Source organism: Myxine glutinosa, chromosome 6, assembly GCF_964187855.1.
Source record: "Myxine glutinosa chromosome 6, kmMyxGlut1.1, whole genome shotgun sequence".
Lineage (NCBI taxonomy): Eukaryota > Metazoa > Chordata > Myxini > Myxiniformes > Myxinidae > Myxine > Myxine glutinosa.
The window spans coordinates 112,228,818-112,246,553 of NC_136266.1; the positions used below are offsets into that span (position 1 = coordinate 112,228,818).

The following is a 17,736-nucleotide window of genomic DNA, read 5'->3' on the forward strand; positions in this document are numbered from 1 at the left end:
ACATAAGATCCTTGGTGAAGTTTGCTCAATGTAAAACAAACCATAGTACTATAACTATCTACTGTACCATGTGCAACTAGAACGGCACTCAGAGAGCACACCCTCACCTGGTTGGCCATATCACTCAATGGTGAAGAATCACTTAAGAAAATAAAAAATTCTCATATCCGAATCCATATTCAGATCTTCACCAAAATTGAATATCTTTGTCCTTGTCAGACACACAACATGTCCACCAAGTTTCTTCCAAATCCATCCACAACTTTTTGAGATATCCTGCTATGTATCGGTTTTAGCCCTATCTCCCAATGGTGAAGAATCTCTTTAAAAATTCTACTAGCCGGATCCGAATCTGGATCTTCAACAAAATCTAATCATTTCGTCCTTGTCACATATGCTACATCTCTGCCAAATTTCGTCCGAATCCGTCCCCAACTTTTTGAGATATTCTGTTCACAAAACAAACAAACAAACAGACAGAATGAAAAATCACTCAGAGACACTTGGCAAAACAGAACAAAGTAGCATGGCACTCAGTAGAGCATCCTTTTGACCTCAAAAATAATTAGTGGTTGGTTGAATTTAGTGACCTGATATGCAAATCCCATTCAAATTTCAAGTCAATCGGATGAAAATTGACAATTTTAGAAATTTGTCTGATGTTGACCTTTTTGCCGATGTGGACCTCAAAAATAGTTGGTGGTTGGTTTCAGAAAACTGATATGCAAATCAAATTCAGATTTCAAGTCAATCGGATGAAAATTGACAATTTTAGAAATTTGTCTGATGTTGACCTTTTTGCCGATGTGGACCTCAAAAATAGTTGGTGGTTGGTTTCAGTAAACTGATATGCAAATCAAATTCAGATTTCAAGTCAATCGGATAAAAATTGAGGATTTTAGAAATTTAAAAAAAGTGCTTGATCCTTAGCCTATGTTGACAGTGTGACCTATGTTGATCAAAAAAATAGTTGGTGGTTGCATTAATTCGCTAATATGAAAATCCCATTAACATTTCAAGTCAATCGGATGAAAATTGAGAATTTTAGAAATTCAAAAAAAAGTGGTTGACCTTTGGCCTATGTTGACCTTTTGGCCAAAGCTGATCTCAAAAATAGTGGGTGGTTGAATTCAGTTTGCCGATATTTAAATCCTATTCAAATTTCAAGTCAATCGGATGAAAATTGAGGATTTTAGAAAGTCAAAAAAAGTGGTTGACCTTTTGCCTATGTTGACCTTTTGGCCTAAGTTGATCTCAAAAATAGTTGGTGGTTGAATTCAGTTAGCTGATATGTAAATCCTATTCAAATTTCAAGTCAATCAGATGAAAATTGAGGATTTTAGAAATTTGCAAAAAGTGGTTGACCTTTGGCCTATGTGACCTTTTGACCTTTTGACCTCAAAGATATATAGGATTTTGTGGGACCACGAACTTTACCATTTGGTGAAGTTTCGTGAAGATCGGTTTTAAATTGTGACCTGTTGGCAAGTATAAGTGAGCGGACACACAAACAACTACACAAACACCCAGAAACACAAACCGGAGTGATCAACATACTTGTCAAAAAAGTTTTTTTTTGCCAAGTAACAAACAGACTGACTGACTGACTGACTGACTGACTGACAGACAGACAGACAAGCAAACAGACAAACAGACAGGCGTGAAAACATAACGTGCATCCATCCACCTTTGGTGGCGGAGGTAATAAAAACGTTGCACTGTATGATACAATTCAAGGTACACAATGTTATTTTGTTAAATCGATACATTACAACACCTTATCACACGCTGTGTTCAAAATAACATTTAAAACATTTAAAATGGCCGATGTCTCTGCAAACCCTTAATCCGACCCTTGGGGGATATTTACACCAACCCTAAATGAAGTGTTTTTGGTGAATTGTCGGTCCTTCCTGTTCCATAGTCCATGACCTTGAAGATTGCTTGAATCGGTATTAAATAGACTCGAAGGTGGGTGAATAGCTTCCGATAGGTGGCATCAGAGCACCAGGTACGGCGCGAGGAAACAGGTCCTTGGTGGTTTTGGTGTGCAGGGGAGGCGGAGTGCAGGGGAGGAGGGGTGCAGGGGCGGATGGGGTGCAGGGGAGGAGGGGGTACAGGGAAGGAGTGGGTGCAGGGCAGGAGGGGGTCCAGGGGAGGAAGGGGTTCGGGGGTGCAGGGGCGGAGGGGGTGCAGGGGCCGATGGGGTTCAGGGGACGAGGGGGTATAGGGGAAGAGGGGTGCAGGGGGGGGGGGGGGGGGTTGAGGGGTGCAGGGGGTTAGGGGTGCAGGGACTGAGGGGGTGCAGGGGCGGAGGGGTGCAGGGGCGGATGGGGAGGAGGGGGTACAGGGAAGGAGTGGGTGCAGGGCAGGAGGGGGTCCAGGGGAGGAGGGGGTGCAGGGGCGGAGGGGGTGCAGAGGGGGTGCAGGGGCCGATGGAGTTGAGGGGAAGAGGGGTGCAGGGGGGGAGGTGTTCAGGGGCAGAGGGGTGCAGGGTGTTAGGGGTGCAGGGACTGAGGGGGTGCAGGGGAGGTGGGTGCAGGGGTGGAGGGATGCAGGGGCGAAGGGGGTGCAGGGGAGGAGGAGGTGCAGGGGCGTATGGGGTGCAGGGGAGGAGGGGGTGCAGGGCAGGAGGGTGTCCAGGGGAGGAGGGGTGCAGGGTTGGTGGGGGTGCAGGGGGGAGGGGTGCAGCAAGGGAGGGGAGGAGGGGTGCAGGGACCGGGGGGTGCAGGGAAGGAGGGGGTGCAGTGAAGGAGGTGGTGTAGGGGGTGCAGGTGGGGAGGGATGCAGGGGAGGAGGAGGTGCAGCGGGGGAGGGGTGCATGGGAGGAGAGAGTGCAGTTTCGTGTTAATCGCTAATTATCGAGGCCATTCTCACCACGACAGCTCGTTTTACCGTCACTTACTGCGCAGTGCTTTGCCTAATGGTCTGTTTAATACGTGAGCACAGAGAGTGCGAGGGAATATGTGGGGGGAGTGCGCGGTAACACGTGGTGAGAGTGCGTGGGAACATGTGGGGAGAGTGCGTGGGAACACGTGGTGAGAGTTCGCGGGAACATGTGGGGAGAGTGTGGAATTCATGTTTTGGAGAGTGTCAGAACACAGAGTGCGCGTTTTGAAGAGGGTGTTACAATGCACGGCGGGTGCACGTGTTCGAGAGTGTGTGTGATGAAGAGTGCGCATACAATAGACTTCTGGTGTTGTGTATTGGGGAGGAGGAGGAGGAGTATGTGTATATGTAGGAGGAGTATGTGTTCATAGAGTATGTGTATTCGAGAGTGCACCTGTCGCACAGTGTGTTGTTAGGGAGTGCGCGTGTTTAAGACTGGAGTGTGTGGGTGTAGGATCGTGCACGTGGTCGGAGTGTGCGCTGAAGGTGCGCAGCACGCTCGCGCTCTCCACCTGTCACGGGCGCGCGCTGCTCCTCGCTAAGTACGCGCCGCGCGCTCGCGCTCCGCCGCTCGGCGGGGTTTCCGCGGGGAGTCCGCGTCACCCTCATCTCATCCATTTAGATACTTGGAACGTTTCGCGTCCGAGTTCGTTAACGAGCAATTTGCTTTTAGGGTTTTAGCGCCTCAATAACGAGCCAACCGTTTACGGTTACACTCTCGTCCTTTAGGGTAAAAAACACTCCGTAGGCGACACGTTTTACCAAAGATTAATGACGAGACAAATGATACCTCGTACACGCACCTGCACACCTGGACAATGACGCAAAGTACGTTTATTCACACCTTGTGGGGTCGACCGGGAAACATTCGATGGCCGTTTTTAAAATAAACCGGTGGCCAGGCCTGACGTTTGACTGAAGGTGACAATTTCTAGTTCATCATCATCATCACTGGTCATTGTAGGGGCATTGGCCCCATGATGTCAAAATAATACAAAGTTTATTTAATATAAATAAATGAATGAATGAATGAATGTTCACATCTGTAAATGTCCTCCTACACAGAGACATAGGGCTCAGGTACAAGTCCCTCCGCATATAGTATAAATCTGTGACGACGTGTACACAAGATCAGCACACCTGCGAGCACGCTTGAACACCTGCAATGCGTTTACAACTCGTGGAATTTTTTGGGCACGTAAGGACGTGCAGGTTGCCGTCGGTACGAGTTCAAGTGGCGTCACATTCCGAGATTGGGCCGAACAGAAAAATACAAATGCTTGTTGTCATACCACTGGTATGTATGATGCGTGGTTATCGTTTCTGAAAAATGAGAATATTATTATTACTATCATTATAATTAAAATGGCAATTCCAACACCTGTGCGCTCATGTTCCATTGAGATCTTCCTCCCTGTTCTCATTTTAAATCTTCCTTTCCTGTTTAATGTCTGTTCAACCTTCTTCCTGTGGGAGGAACACACCATCCGTGCAAGCACAGGTGGTTTTACTATACAAATATAAAAAAAGAATATCATATATATATATATATATATCTATTTATTTATTTATTTATATACAGTCGTGGCCAAAAATATTGGAACCCTTGCACTTTTTTCAAATAATGCACCATTTCTTCCAGAAAATTGTTGAAATTAAAAATCTTTTGGTATCCACATTTGTATTTCTTTGGTTTGCAGTGGAACAAAACAAAACAAAACTCAGAAAATTATTAAATCTTAGCTTATTCAACACAGAAATCATAAAATGGCTCGGACAATATTATTGGCACCTTTTAGAAGTTGTTATAAATAATTAGATTTCAAGCAGTTGATTCTTCTTTACTTTGGAATTGAGCTCACCTATGGTGAGTTGCAGGTGTCTGCAATATAAAAATCACTCACTCAACCAGTTTGAATTGAGAAAAGGAGTCATTCTGCTGTTTTGTGTCACTGTGTTTACCGCAATGAGCATGGAGAAAAGAAAGAAAAGCAGAGAATTGTCTGAGGAGGTCAGACACAAGATTGCAGCCAAGCACGGACAATCAAGGCTACAAGTCCATCTCCAGAAACCTTGATGTTCCTGTGTCCACCGTACGCAATATTATCAGGACGTTTAAGGCCCATGGCACTGTTGCCAACATCCCTGGATGTGGCTGCAAGAGAAAACTTGATTGAAGATTTCAGCGAAGGATTGTTCTAATAGTGGAGAAAGCACCTCGATCAACTGCCAAACAGATTCAGGCTGGCCTTCAGACACAAGGTACGACAGTTTCAACTCGCACCATCCGTCACCAACTCAATTAAAGGGGGTTCTATGGTAGGAGACCCAAGAGTCTGAACAAGCCAATATCCTTCTGGGAGAATGTCCTGTGGACAGGTGAGACCAAATTAGAGCTTTTTGATAAAGCACATCATCTCTAGGTTTACAGAAAACAAAATGAAGCCTTCAAAGAAAAGAACATCCCTACAGTCAAACATGGAGGAGGTTCAGTGATATTTTGGGGTTGCTGTGCACCAATGGCACTGGGTACCTTGAATGTGTGCATGACATCATGAAATCAGGAGATTACCAAGGCATTTTGGAGTGCAATGTTCAACCTATTGTCAGAAAGCTGAGTCTCCGTCAAAGGTCATGGGTCTTGCAGCAGGACAATGACTCCAAACACACTTCAAAAATCACCCAGGAATGGTTCAAGACAATGAGTCCAGATCTAAATCCCATTGAACACCTGTGGGGAGATCTGAAAACAGCAGTTGGGAGAATGCACCCTTCAAATCTGGGAGAACTGGAGCAGTTTGCACAAGAAGAGTGGGTCAAACTGCCAGTAGAGAGGTGTAGGAAGCTCATTCATGGCTACAGGAAGTTCTTGACTGCAGTTATTTTGTCCAAAGGGTGTGCTTCCAAATATTTAGTGGAGGGTGTCAATAATTTTGTCAATGCCATTTCCTTTTATTTTCTGATTTAATAGGATATATTAAGTTCAGAATCAAAACAAAGTTTCTGTAATATTAACAGTGAAATAAAGAATTGTGGAGACCAAAAAGTTTTGTCAATTTGAACTTATTTTCAGAGAAAATTGCAAGTTATTTGAAAAAAGTGCAAGGGTGGCAATATTTTTGCCCATGACTGAATATATATATATACACCACGTGACCAAAAGTATGTGGACGCCCGAACATCGAACATCTCATTCCAAAATCATGGGCATTAATATGGAGTTGGTGCCCCCTTTGCCGCGATAACACCTTCCACGCTTCTGGGAAGGCTTTCCACTGGATGTTGGAACCTTGCTGTGGGGATTTGCTTCCATTCAGCCACAAGAGCATTATTGAGGTCGGGCACTGATATTGGGCGATTAGGCCTGGCTCGCAGTCGGCGTTCCAATTCATCTCAAAGGTGTTCGATGGGGTTGAGGTCAGGGCTCTGTGCAGGCCAGTCAAGTTCTTCCACACCGATCTTGACGAACCATTTCTGTATTGACCTCGCTTTGTGCATGGGGCCATTGCCATGCTGAAACAGGAAAGGGCCTTCCCCAAACTGTTGCCACAAAGTGGGAAGCACACAATCATCTAGAATGTCATTGTGTGCTGTAGCGTTTAGATTTCCCTTAGAACTAAGGGGCCTAGCCCAAACCATGAAAAACAGCTCCATACCATTATTCCTCCTCCACCAAACTTTACAGTCAGCACTATGCATTCGTGCAGGTAGCGTTCTCCTGGCATCCACCAAACTCAGATTCGTCCATCAGACTGCTGGATAGTGAAGCGTGATTCATCACTCCAGAGAACGCATTTCCACTGTTCCAGAGTCCAATGGTGGTGAGCTTTACACCACTCCACCCGACGCTTGGCATTGCGCATGGTGATCTTAGGCCTGTGCGCGGCTGCTCAGCCACGGAAACCCATTTCATGAAGCTCCCGGCGAACAGTTGCTGTGCTGATGTTGCTTCCAGAGGCAGTTTGGAACTCAGTAGTGAGTGTTGCAACTGAGGACAGACGATTTTTTATGCGCTACGCGCTTAAACACTCGCCAGTCCCGTTCTGTGAGCTTGTGTGGGGTACCATTTCACGGATGTTATTTTTTTTTGATATTTTGAGAAATAACAATAACAGCACTTACAGTTGACCGGGGCAGCTCCAGCAGGGTATAAATTTGACGAACTGACTTGTTGGAAAGGTGGCATCCTATGACGGTGCCAGGTTGAAAGTCACTGAGCTCTTCAGTACGGCCCATTCTACTGCCAATGTTTGTCTATGGAGATTGCCTGTTTGTGTGCTTGATTATATATATATATATATATATATATATATATATATATATATATATATATATATATATATATATATATATATATATATATATATATATATATATACAGTATATATATATATGTATATATATATATATATATATATATATATATATATATTGTTACAGATCTCTGACGACGGCTCTCCCGTTAGCGAGGGGGGGTTAACCCTTTGTCCGTTATACTGGCCGTCGCCGATCCTGGGGGTCTGTGACGTCACTGGTGGTCAGCCACGACCAGGGTAATCAGGCCAGAGGCCCAAAAGAAAGACCACCCGAATACCTGCTTACCGTGACCTCCCAACCAGCGAGGAGACAGCCCCGCCCGAGTCGCGACGGTAATGGACACGCCGAGCGAAGCGAGTCACGACCCAGGCCGTTAACAATTACTAACCCGATTATAGCAGTTTTAATCGTGCCACATAGACCAATGGACAGAAAAGACTAAAGCAACTGGATGGAGACGAAACCAAAGCTTGGAGAAAGAGCACACATTTATTATAACAACCACCAGAGGAAAAGAAAGATCAAAGCTGTACAAAGGTAGAAGGATGTAAAAAGAACACAGCGCAGCCTTATCTATACAGTCTTACTTATACCCAGGACAGAACAAAGACAGACTCACACGGGGATGATGACAGGAATGGCAGGAGAAGGTCCGTTCAGCTGCCAAAGGCGGCCGGTTCCGGTCGTTCAGCCGTCGAGGTTCCGTTCCGACTTTGTGCCGTTGGTTTGGAGCGAACCCGACAACCGCTGGAACCAACGTGGTTGCATCGACGCCACGACTCTCTCTCTCTCTGGGGATAATACTGGGATTTCCCCTCGCAGGTAAGGCACGATCTTTCTGCTGCGCGCTCGTCACCTCTGCTGGTCTCAAACCTTCTCTCCTCCCATCTCCTTATGCGCGATCCTCGAACGCATATATTAAGTTGGGTCGTGACACGCCCTCGGCCGTTTGGGTCCCGCCCACGTGCTCTGTTTGTAGCCTTATTTGGTAACGGAGCTGAACAGCTCCGCCCTTGTGGCGAGCCACGGTCACGCCTCTTCTCGGCGACCCCGCCTTCTTGTCCAATACAGAGCACGGAGCACATGTTCAAAATGGCGGTGAACGCAGCTTTCAAACCAAGGCCAGTTGAGAGGGCACGCACGCCACGCTTGTCGAGCTGCTTTGCAGAGAGATAGAGAGTTTGCTGGGGTATGGAGTTATTGAAGGGGAGCTATCCTTATTTGTTAATGCAACGTCGTGTCAATCTAGTGGACACAGAGCCTTAATTAAACATAGAATAGGAAATAATTAGCAAGATGATTCTAAGATTGGCTGCGTGTTGCGATGGCCTAGGGCGCGATATTTCATAATTAATAAAAGGGGATTATATTACAAAGGGGGATATTACAAGTGAAGGAGGGGGGGGGGGGGGGGGGTCCCAAATCTGTAACAATATATATATATATATATATATATATATATATATATACAGTCACGTGAAAAAGTAAGTCCACCCAATGTAAAGTTTTGACTTTTTCAACATATTTCAACATACAGCTATTTGATCTTCATTTCAACAATATTGATACATAAAGGTGATATAATATAACAAATATCATGAAACATTTACATTTTGTAGTCCATTGTATAATTTAAATAAACATAAATGCAAATTACGCATGTGGAAAAGTAAGTACACCCCATTAAATGTTTTTTAAATATTTTTAACATATGTGGACATATCAATAATTGATCTTCATTTAAACAGTATCTGTAGATAAAGGTGATCTAATTGAACAAAAAACAATGAAAGATTGACTTTGCAATAATTTTTTCAACAAAAAATTGTTGCACAGCATGCACAACTCGTTTCAAATCCCCCACAACATCTTGATGGGATTTAGATCCGGGCTTTGACCTTGGCCATTCCAGAACCTCCATTTCTTTCTTTTCAGCCATTCCTTGGTGGATTTACTGGTATGTTTAGGGTCATTGTCATGTTGCAAGGTCCACCTTCGGTTGAGCTTCAACTTTCCGACAGATGGCCTCACATTATCCTCAAGCACCCCTCTGGTACAATGAAGAATTCATAGTGGATTCTATGATGGTGAGCTGCCCAGGCCCTGATGCGGCAAAGCTGCCCCAAACCATAATATTTCCACCACCATGCTTTACAGTTGGTATCAGGTTCTTGTGGTCAAATGCTGTCTTTGGTTTTCGCCAAACATGTCTCTGGTAGTGTGGCCAAATATCTCTACCTTTGACTCATCTGTCCAGAGCACATTGTTCCAAAAGTGCTGGTTTTTTCCGAGGTGTTCATTGGCAAACATTAGTCTTGCCCTGACGTTCTTTCTGGACAGCAAAGGTTTCCTCCTGGCACACCTCCCATGTAGATCAAATTTGTGCAGCCTCTTTCTAATGGTAGACTCGTGCACTTTGACATCAACAGTGGCAAGAGCCAACTGTAGGTCCCGTGATGACATTCTGGGGTTCTTAGAGACTTCTTTCAGCATCTTGCGGTCTGCTCTCGGGCTGAACTTGCTGGGGCGGCCTGGCCTGAACAAGTTGGCAGTTGTTTGGAATCTTCTCCACTTGTAGATGATCTTCCGGACAGTCGAATGATTGATTTCAAATTGTTTGGAGATCTTTTAAAATCCCTTCCAGACTCGTAGGCATCTATAACCTTCTTTCTGAAGGCCTCAGAGAGCTCTTTTGATCTAGGCATGGTGACTCCACACACTTCAACAACAAAGAGCAAACCAAACTAAATGTCTGAGGTTTAAATAAGACAGGTTCCTTCAAGATCCTCTCTAACGATGTTTTAATCAGTTTCACCTGACCTGGTGCACCTGATTCTAATTTTAGGTATTTGAAGTGGTGATAAATGTAGGGGTGTACTTACTTTTTCCACATGCGAAATTTGCATTTATGTTTATTTAAATTATACAATGGACTACAAAATGTAAATGTTTCATGATATTTGTTATATTATATCACCTTTATCTGTCAATATTGTTGAAATGAAGATCAAATAGCTGTATGTTGAAATATGTTGAAAAGGTCAATACTTTACATGGGGTGTGTACTTACTTTTTCACGTGACTGTATATACATATTGTTACGGACACGACTTAGATGTTATGATGGGCCGAGCGGAATGGCCGCCGTGTTCGCACAGTTTACCCGATTACACTCGAACGTTGGCCGAATCGCGCTACGCTAGATCAATGAAGGAAAGGACACAACGGCTGGGATTAAGGCAACGACACAAGGGGTACAGTTCTCAAGACCTCCGGAGGAGGATATAATATTGGTTATGCAGAACGGTTAGATTACACGGCAAGAGGTAAAGCACAGCAAGATGGGCACTTAGACACAGTCTTATCTTATTCCCGACAGACCACAGACAAACGGGACAAGACTGACTTACACGGGGATTGATGGCTGGGAAGGACAGGCAGTCGATAGCTCAAGGTGCACCTTGGCTCAGGGACAGAATCTACACGGTCCGGTCCAGATACACGGGGAGGTATTGTCGCGCTCGGAAGGTGGCGTCCTTTTCTCTCCAAGCTGAGGCGCATCTGACGTCACCTCCGTCTTCCTGCGCATGCCCAGCGGGGAGTGACACGCCCTCGGCTCGTTAGCTCCGCCCCAGATGGAATCGGTCCGCCACTTCTTATTGGGTGCGGGGGGTTACCGGGCTCCGCCCTTGACGAGGAGCTGACAGTGAGCCCCTGCGTGGTAACCCCGTCGGAGCACATGCTCAATGGCGGCTAACCAAGCCGGAGTGAGGACGCACACTCCCCGCGCCGCCGCCGCTGTTGTTGTTGTTGGTGTTGTTGTTCCATGAGGAAGAGATGCGGGGAGGTATTGGGAGGTCCTAAACTTACTAATGGTGCCATACAATCACATTCTGGTGCAACGAAGAGTCAGAATTAATGGAAACGAGTCCTTAACTGACATAGACTAAGAATAACTAGCAAGATGTCCTATAGTTGTCTACGTGAGATGCGGTGAACCTGGGTACGACATTTAATGGGGGAAAAAGGGGAAGGTCGGGGCTACAGAGTGTTGTTTACAGATAATGGGACTAGGGAATGGGGGATTGGGGATAGTTGGGGAGTATTGGGGAAATAGGGGAATATTTACAAGCGGATATGGATGGAGGCCAAATCCCATATCCGCAACAATATATACATACATATATATGTGTATATATATTGTCGCTTCACAGGCTATTAAGATCGCCTGGTGACGGCTAGCCGAAACAGTTTTAACTCTGAGGCGGCTCCCCAATATATGGCCTTTAATTTACACGCGCGGGATGAAAGGATGCGAGGCATTTATCTGAAATTAAAAATACTCTGCTTTTTTTCTGAACCCACAAGACATGCAAGCAAGACAGTAGATTCAATAATGATGATTTAATCAAAATAAATGATGGAATAAAAATGAAGTATGAGGTAAACTAAAATTCTTTTTATTAAGTTAATTTAGTCATTAATTAAGTCATTAATTAAGTAATTAACGAATAATTAAATAACTAATCGATTAATTGACTAATCAATAAATCAACAATAGCCTTTATAGCCAAATCACTTGGTGACCGTCATGTCCAAATATCATCTTCCTCGCTCAAAAGGTGCCTGTTATTGCCCAGATGAGAAAGGAAATAAATAAGTACTTAATTAATCGCTAATAATTAAATAACTCATCAATTAATTGATTAATCAAAAAACAAAAAATACGGTTTTTGACAAAGTACTTGCTCACTATTGTGCCAAAGTTCAGCTTCCGAGCTCAAAGGATGGCTGAGATATCGCCCGGACGAACAAACAAGAAAACAAACAAACAAACAACAAGAGTGAAAACTGAGTACTCCCTTTCAGCGTGCGTCATTGCCGGGCCCCCGTCGGTGCCCGGCAATGACGTCATGCAGCGACTGGAGATGGCATAAGAAAGGAGCGGTGTACAATATCTAGCATTTGAAAATTTGTATTTCTATAACTGTAAATTGTGAAATAAAAATTCAATGAAAATGTATGTAAAAGCAGGAAACGAGTCCTTAAAAAAAACCCCGAATCCAGCAGCAGGTCGGTGATGCTTGTCTATAATCATAAAGCTTCTATTTATGATGTAAATCATAAATCATGAAGCTTCTTTAAAATATATCGATTCCATCTTCGATGTATCCTCTCCTTCATCTTTGGTTTCTCTTTCAATATTTTCATGGTCATGTCGAGAGTGAGTGACGTAACCGCTGTTTTGATCTGATGACCTCTGGTATTGTTACACGTCTTGTCTTGATGTTTACCTGTGATCGACTTCGTCTTAGGTTACGTACAATGGAAGAATAGATGGTTAAATGGAACAAGTTTATAGATGAAGATCTGTTTGGGTTCTGACAAGACGTGATACATGAGCCTCACAGTCAAAGTGCTTTTAATTACAAGCAACAGGTGAGATTTCTAATTACACAAGACTTATCAAATCGGTGAGAGATCGATAAATCATCTGCACCAGAGCCAAGCTCTATACTATGCCACATTTATCATTTTACCGTACGTCACATTGCATGGAATGACTTCATATTTTGGCTCATACCCAGATATAAAATGTAAACCCCCCTAGAATACTATTTAAGGCCCTAACACTGACCTAGCTATTAAAATCTCGCACCAAACAAAGTTTTTTTTTCGGCTTTCACCCGACCACCCAGTGGAAAGAAGGCTCCGTGTAGTACGAGCAAGTTCGGACCATGGCAGCAAATACAGCTCTGGTATGAAGGGTGACAGCCACTTCCAGAGAAGAGGTGCTATTTGAAAGAGGATGACAGACAGATTGCAAACTCAACTCTTGTTTAGAGTATCTGCTCCATGCTAACATATCTAGCAGTTCCCTAAATTTATGGCATGGCCTTGGATGTATATGGTTTTGTATGACCTGGACCTTGACCTTGACCTTGACCTTGACCTTTGGCATTAGTTTGATACGCTTTGTTTGACTATGTACTTTGGTGTCACTGCTCAAGTACACATGCGGAGCTTCGCTATAATGCTTGTTCTTTTTTTTTTTTCCTTTGTTATATGGAAAAGTAATCTTTCATCAGAGAAGGCCAGTCAGGCAGAAACGTGTCCCCCCCCCCCCCCCCCCCTCCCCCTCCCCACCCACCCGGCAACTCCTGCCAGTATATATATATATATATATACACGCAGCTGTTTATATTACCCATGGAGGTGTCCAATTCATTCATCCAAATAGCTATCCCTTTATACAGGTGTGGCTGACAACTGTATATCGCACGTACATTTTACCTCTAATATTTATCTGATGTATTATATCCAAACTGATGGCACGCACATCTAATCAATCAAAGAAGTAAAGTGAGATTGTCTTTTTTTTCTCTCCAAAATACGGAATAGGAACAAACTTTTTACATGGTCGGGTTGTCGGCGACTAAACCGACACACCTCACTGGCTTCGCTAGTGGGGAGGGTGATTGTGACACCTTGCCAGGACTGAAAACAACACCTGACAAAGGGCGGATGAGCTGCCTTCGGGAGCCAATGGCCATCCAGTACGGAGACGGTGTCTCCTAAAAAACACCCAATGGTGGTAGGAAAATTTATTTTTCCACCTGGCCTGGTTACCTCCTGTACAGTGGTTCTGTGAAAAGGTTTTCTTGTTTCAGGACTAGGTGAAGGTTTTTCCAGTTTTTCCTCTTGTTTTTCTTTGTAGTCCTTTACGTTTAGCGGCTCTCGGCCTTGTTTAGGGCGAACTCGAATAAAAAAACAACAGTTAATGTGCAGGAAGGACAAATGCTTTTGTAGATGCCTTTATAATGAATTAATGAACTTTATATTGATTTAAGACTCATGCAGGACCTTGTACATCAGTCACATTCAGGACAAAGACGTCAGTAGTAGTTTTACATGAATTACAAAAACATTTGTAGACAACAGACAAACACATGATATACCAATGAATTTGAACCTGGCTTTCTTGACTTGAGGAGCCAGAATGTCAAATGGGAACACTAACAGGTCATCACAGACAAATACACTTAAGAATATGTATTGACAGACAAGAAAATTTCCAACTATTGGGTTCTCCCAAAAGTATTATTCAGTTTATCTTCCCATTAACTGGATCATCGGGATGTGTATTTATGCCGAGTGCACAGTTTTGTGGATAATTGCAAAAGCGTTCAGTAGTTTATAAATAATATCTGTAAAACACAATCAGATCTCCAACTTTACACAGTCGTAGTTGCATTGTAACACATCGTGCAGGTTTGAGGATATGTGATCATGATAACACAATCAGCAATCATCTCAATAACAACAACGACTCTCTGCTCACCTTCACTCTTTCATTCCTCTTTACTCCCGCCTCTGGAACAAACTCCCTCACTCTCTTCAATCCCACTCCTCTCTCCAGGTATTTAAAACAGCTGTTCACCACCATCTCCTATCTTCCCCCATCAAAAACCTTGATCTTTTCTACCCCCATTAATTCACCCCAGATCCACTTTTCTGAAATACCAACTTCTTTCCTCGAAGTCCTAGCTGTGTCCATATGTTTTTTTAACCTCTCCCAACCCCACCCCCTTTCCCACGCCTCCTCCCCCAAGCCCTCTACCTCCCACAGATCTCTCGATGTCCCTGCTCTAAAATGTTGTACTTGCGTGCTTTCCCCTCTCTCCCCATCTTGTCTCCCGCTCCCTTTATTTCGTCTTTTGTGTCCGTTTGTGTTTTTGTCATGAATGTTAGCTGTTATATGAGTCTCAATCTTGTATACAAAAAAAACAAAACAAAAAAACACGTTTTGGGTTATAAACTCGATTATAGATAGCTATAATTTATGGGAACCACCATCTATGCAATGACAGTCAATTAGCAAGCAACCTGATTTCATATATACTTTCTGCCATGAAAACCGGAACATGTACATTTGATAATGTGATTGTTGAAGGACTTTTCATTGTTCGATAATTCAACGTGCCTTTTTGGCACGAGGGATGTGCGGAACACCTGATGCAAGTTTCCACATAAAAGGGTTTGCCAAATAACTCAATGCACACCTTCATCGATCATCTGCCAGAACTTTATTCAGTGCAGTAACTGGACGCTTTCCTTCATGTGACGTGACTTGATACAATGTGGTGCGTGATTGACTGAAAAGACAAAAATAAAAAACAACAAAGAATCTTGATTGTCAAGATCCTAAAAAAAAAAAAAAAATCCTAAACTGAAACCAAAACGATACCATGGTTAACAACAACAACAACACCATCTCTAGTTTGGTGCCAACATAAACAACCTTTACATGGCTACTTGAGCACAAACACCGCATCTGCACATACCTCAATAGTCTGTCATTCATGAACCTGGATGTTTACAAAGCCAATTACATATAGATTTTAGCGTTACAAAGCATAAATCATTGTTTTGTAGACTTTGGCTAGCAGAAGACTAAACCCTATCGTTTCAGGGAACCGCCATTTCCTTCAGCTGTTCACAAGTTCTCAGATTTTTACCTGACATGACCTCTGACCATTGGACTTTCACCTAGGGACCTCCAAAATCGAATCAGTTAATCTTTACATCATTATACATATCTGTACCAAATTTGAATTAGATCCCTTTAGCCATTCTTGAGTTATAGACCTATTACAGACTTTGACCTTTGACCTATGACCCCAAACTCTAATCGCTTAATCTTTACAACATTATACATACCTGTACCAAGTTTGAAGTAGATCACTTTAGCCGTTCTCAAGTTACAGACCTATTACTAACTTTGACCTTTGACCTATGACCCCAAACTCTAATCGCTTAATCTTTACAACATTATACGTACCTGTACCAAGTTTAAAGTAGATCACTTCAGCTGTTCTCAAGTTATAGACCTATTATGGACTTTGACCTTTGACCTCTTGACCCCAAAATCTAATCAGTTCATCTTTACATCATTCTACATATGTATACCAAATTTGTTCAGAATACCTTTGCTGGTTCACAAGTTATTGTGGTAACAGTATTTTTACCTAACATGACCTTTGGCCTTTGACCTCGTGACCCCAAAATCTAATCAGTTCATCTTTACCTCATTATACATACCTGCACCACATTTGACTAAGATCCCTTTAGCCGTTCTCAAGTTATCGCGGCAACAAAAACCCATCACGGACGGACAGCCGGACGGACGGACAGCCGGACGAACAAACTGAAAACATAATGCCTCCGGCGACTTTGTCCATGGAGGCATAATAAAATAAAGATTACAAAGGTCCGTAATAATAAATTAATTCAGTGTTTTCCGCCGTTGATGCATCGTCTATTACGCCACTCTATCTAACACGTTATATTAGTTATTCATGTCTGTTGTTTGTGTCGTTTATAACGTCCTTAACAACAGCACGTTTCTTGTTTGGAATGATTTTCAATTATGTTTAACTGCCAGGCATACAGACAAGAGTGAAAATATGATCTCGCTCCTCTCTGTGTATGGGTGATCGGGATGAATTCAGAGAGCAACTACTATTCAACGGCAGATTTGTCTTTCGGTTCATGTTCCCATTCGTGTTCAAAATATAGCATTCAATAAAAACAAGGTGTTTCTCGATTATAAACTGATAAGACGGATGGACGGACAGACATGACCCCATATTGCTTAACCCCGCTTTTAGCTTTGCGTGCACGGGGCAACAATCCATTACTAGGCCACATCTGTCAGAAAATTAGAGGAATCAAATCATTGCACACCACCAAGTAGGGTCTCCCATTGGCCATGTTGCAAGGCTCTTTAACGTGAAGAGGGGAACTGTTTATGACCTCAGAAGAGGTTATCAAGCCACTGGATCAACAATAGATATGCCAAGAAGAGTACGTCCCACTTCCCAGGATACCAACTCCCACTCAGGACCGAAACATTTCCATGACCCATCCACACAATCGGTTTCAAACAGCCCAGAGTACTGCAAGCACATTCCCTGCAATTCTCAAGATAAGTGTCCACGCTGTATTGAGGCGTTCCCATGAAGCAGGGATCCTTATTCATCATCCTGTTCCGTGTCCAAGACTTGCACCGGGATACATCCAGGCATGCTGACAGTGGTGAAATGAGCACTTGCTATGGACACAAAGGCAATGGGAAAATATTATGTTCAGTGATGAATCCAAGTTCCTCCTTTAAAGGCATGAGAGCTGTGCACTGGTCGACAGAAGACCTAATGAGCAATATGCTCTAGACTGTGTCTAATATTCTATGAAACCTCAAATTTTGAATGTGGAAGTGTCATAATGTGGGGTGGTATTGCTGAAACCTTTCACACCCACTTGATCGTTGTATTCCTGGCAATCTGATGGCAGATTCATACATTAATGACATCTTACAGCAATATATTTGCCTTCCCTTTTTTTTCTTTTTCTTTTTTATACAAGATCGAGGCTCGTGTAAGAGCTAACATTGATCACAAAAAGACAAACTGACATAAAACTTATGATAAAGGGAGCGGGAGACAAGATGGAGAGCAGGGACATTGGGAG

The 17,736-nt window shown here is 43.4% G+C and overlaps 1 long non-coding RNA gene across 2 annotated transcripts in view; it reads right to left on the bottom strand.

The window, feature by feature from the left end:
- Positions 1–4,276: 4,276 nt before the first annotated feature.
- Positions 4,277–17,736, bottom strand: part of LOC137430202 (uncharacterized) — a 35,476-nt gene continuing 22,016 nt past the window's right edge. The window contains exon 3 of one of the 2 annotated variants that reach the window (XR_010985013.2): positions 4,277–4,356. This is a non-coding gene — a long non-coding RNA (uncharacterized LOC137430202). The remainder of the gene's footprint in view (positions 4,357–17,736) is intronic. The other variant, XR_010985014.1, reaches the window with a different exon arrangement.